Source organism: Eriocheir sinensis, unplaced genomic scaffold, assembly GCF_024679095.1.
Source record: "Eriocheir sinensis breed Jianghai 21 unplaced genomic scaffold, ASM2467909v1 Scaffold587, whole genome shotgun sequence".
NCBI classification, from domain to species: domain Eukaryota; kingdom Metazoa; phylum Arthropoda; class Malacostraca; order Decapoda; family Varunidae; genus Eriocheir; species Eriocheir sinensis.
The window spans coordinates 189063-192558 of record NW_026111928.1 but is presented as its reverse complement, the minus strand read 5'-3'; the positions used below and the strand labels follow the sequence as shown (position 1 = coordinate 192558).

At 41.7% G+C, this 3496-nt stretch overlaps 1 long non-coding RNA gene across 6 annotated transcripts; it reads left to right on the top strand.

The window, feature by feature from the left end:
• Positions 1 to 216: 216 nt before the first annotated feature.
• Positions 217 to 2300, top strand: LOC126993226 (uncharacterized). Of its 6 annotated transcripts, none has more exons than XR_007747526.1 (4): positions 217 to 967; positions 1020 to 1181; positions 1391 to 1444; positions 1498 to 2300. It is a non-coding gene; the product is annotated as an uncharacterized LOC126993226 (long non-coding RNA). The 6 variants fall into 6 exon arrangements; XR_007747524.1 differs by lacking the exon at positions 1391 to 1444 and adding an exon at positions 1284 to 1310 and having other exon boundaries at positions 1471 to 2300; XR_007747523.1 differs by lacking the exon at positions 1391 to 1444 and having other exon boundaries at positions 217 to 940; positions 1471 to 2300.
• Positions 2301 to 3496: the final 1196 nt, after the last annotated feature.

The following is a 3496-nucleotide window of genomic DNA, read 5'->3' as shown; positions in this document are numbered from 1 at the left end:
CCTTCCTTCCTTCCCTCGTTGTTGCTTTCCTTCCTTCCTTCCCTCGTTGTTGCTTTCCTTCCTTCCTTCCCTCGTTTCTTCCTTCGTCCTGTCATTTTCTCCATCCTCCCTTCCTCCTGTCATCTTCCCCCCTTTATTCCTCCCTTCCTCTGTCACCTTCCTTTGGCCTTCGTCCTGCCATCCTTGATCCAACAAAAACGGTCTCCGGCGCTTCACTGTATTTTCGATTGATTTGAATTAATCCCGTCTGGAATTTTAAGAGGCTCATCTTGCTATCCACCCTCCTCGCCTCGCGGGGCTGGGGAGCGTCAGGGGGCCCAAGGCCTTCCTGGCGAGCGTCGCAGGGCTCAGGGCTCCGGCAGGGCGCCTCGGCTCCCCCGGAGCGTCCACGGAGGTGTCGGAGATCCCGAGGGTCCGGGGGTTGGGGGGGCGTGAAGTGGCAGCAAGACATGCAGTTACTGACCTCTTATTAGCCAGACGACGCGTTAATGACACGTTCCAATGGAAGGTTCGACGCATGGGGAGGTACAATTCCCCTAAGCAAGGCAAGTGTCATGCCAACTACGATAAAAAACGAAAAATACACAAAAAAAATACAAAAACAAAAAATCCAAAAAAAATTGTCTTGTTTTGCTTTGTTTAAAGCGTCTTGTATGTTGGTATGGCGGGTCTTCTCTGGGGAGAAGGAGACTAACGCGTTCCAACATACAAAACCAGGAAAAGACGACATGGAAACACCGAGAGAAGGAAGGGAAAGAAGGGAACACCAGAAGAAGGAAAATGAAGAGAAGTAACACTAGAAGAAGGCATATGAAGTAACACAAGAAGAAGGAAGTTGAAAAGAGTAACACAGAAGAAGGTATTGAAAAGAGTTACACAGAAGAAGGTATTGAAAAGAGTAACACAGAAGAAGGTATTGAAAAGAGTAACACAGAAGAAGGTATTGAAAAGAGTTACACAGAAGAAGGTATTGAAAGAGTAACACAGAAGAAGGTATTGAAAGAGTAACACAGAAGAAGGTATTGAAAAGAGTAACACAGAAGAAGGTATTGAAAAGAGTAACACAGAAGAAGGTATTGAAAAGAGTAACACAGAAGAAGGTATTGAAAAGAGTTACACAGAAGAAGGTATTGAAAAGAGTTACACAGAAGAAGGTATTGAAAAGAGTAACACAGAAGAAGGTATTGAAAGAGTAACACAGAAGAAGGTATTGAAAAGAGTAACACAGAAGAAGGTATTGAAAGAGTAACAGAAGAAGGTATTGAAGAGTTACACAGAAGAAGGTATTGAAAAGAGTTACACAGAAGAAGGTATAGAAAAGAGTTAAACATAAGAAGGTATTGAAAAGATTCACACAGAAGAAGGTATAGAAAGAGTAACACAGAAGAAGGTATTGAAAAGAGTAACACAGAAGAAGGTATTGAAAAGAGTTACACAGAAGAAGGTATTGAAAGAGTAACACAGAAGAAGGTATTGAAAAGAGTTACACAGAAGAAGGTATTGAAAAGAGTAACACAGAAGAAGGTATTGAAAAGAGTTACACAGAAGAAGGTATTGAAAAGAGTTACACAGAAGAAGGTATTGAAAAGAGTAACACAGAAGAAGGTATTGAAAAGAGTTACACAGAAGAAGGTATTGAAAAGAGTAACACAAGAAGAAGGAATTTGAAGAGAAATAACACAAGAAGAAGAAATGTGAAGTAACACCAGAAGGAAAATGCAGAGAAGTAACACTAGAAAAATGAAAATGGAAATGAAAAGAATCATCCACCTTTCGGCCCAAACCAACATCACAAAATTATGGGCGAGTCTCTTCTGGGAGGAAAGCGGCTCGTTCAGACCCAGGAACACCAGAAAGGATGATAGAAACATCAAGAAAAGGAAAACAGAAAAGTCATCCACCTTTCGGCCCCTGGGGCCGCAGGGTGGGTGACGGGTGAATCTCCTCTGGGGAGAAGGAGGCTAACCCACACAGTCAAGATAGAGGATAGAGAAAGGAAATTAAATCATCGAGAAAAGAAAATGAAATTACAATATCAAGAAAATAACTAAAAAGTCATCGAGCTTTCGGCCCCTGGGGCCGCAGGGCGGGTGACGGGTGAGTCTTCTGGGGAGGAGGAGGCTCATCCACAGCCAGCAACACCAACAGAAAGAAAAGAAAAGAAAACATCAAGAGAAAAGAAAAGAAAACATCAAGAGAAAAGAAAAGGAAAAGAAAAGAAAAAAACAAAGTAAACAAAGCAAAACAAGACAAAACAAAAACAAAACAAATTAAAACAACATAATAAATAAATAAATAAACAACCCAATAACAAACAATATAATTTAGCTACTGGGACTGCTCAAACGATCGAGATCAGCTTGGAAGTGTTCTTTATCCGTTGTCGTAGTGACTCTGCTGGCTATGTTTGTGTCGTCGGCAAATTTCGATATTTTACACGATAGCCCCTCGTCAATGTCATTTACGTACACTAAAAACAGAACAGGTCCCAACATCGACCCCTGTGGAACACCGCTTTTGACATCTCGCCAGTCAGATAACATAAGAACGTTGGAATCTGCAAGAGGCCGGTAGGCCTATACAAGGCAGTTCCTTTGACCCTAAACTCCCGTGTATCTAACCCCACCTAGTATCGCTGTCCATGAATTTATCTAATCTATTTTTGAATGTGACAATTGTATTGGCACTCACCACATGACTGCTAAGCCTATTCCACTCATCCACAACCCTGTTGGTAAACCAATTTTTGCCTATGTCCCTGTTGAATCTGAATTTATCCAGTTTAAATCCGTTACTTCGTGTCCTACCCTGTTCTCTTACCAACAAAACCTTATGAATATCTCCCTTATTAAAGCCCTTCATCCATATATAAACCTCGATCATGTCTCCACGCACCCTTCGCCTTTCTAGAGAATGCAAGTTTAACTGTTTGAGTCTTCCCTCGTATGGCAAGTTTCTCAACCCCTGAATCATCTTAGTCATCCTCCTCTGCACTGATTCTAACATTTTGATATTCATTCTATAGTAAGGTGACCAAAACTGAACCGCATAGTCAAGATGAGGTCTAACTAATGCTAAATATAGTTTGAGGAAGACTTCGGCGCTTCTGTTGCTTGTTTTTGAAGCCTTACTGGGTGTCGGAGATTGCATGATTGTCTTCTAGAAACTTAACAAGTTTGTCTCTAATGATCTTTTCGAGTATTTCTCCTGCCACTGATGTCAAACTTATGGGCCTGTAGTTTAATGCAACACTTTTGTCTCCTTTTTTGAAAATCTGTGTTACGTTCGCCATCTTCCAGTCTTCCGGGACCTTATTCAGTTGAGCTGACCGGTTGAACATATTAGTGAGTGATTGAATTATTTGTTGTTTAAGCTCTTTTAATGACCGCGGGGACAAACTGTCAGGCCCCGCTGACTTGTTCGTGTCGAGTTTGTCCAAATACTTTTTCACTTCTCCGCGGGCCAGGGCCCTCAGCAATGGTTTCGATGTCCTCGA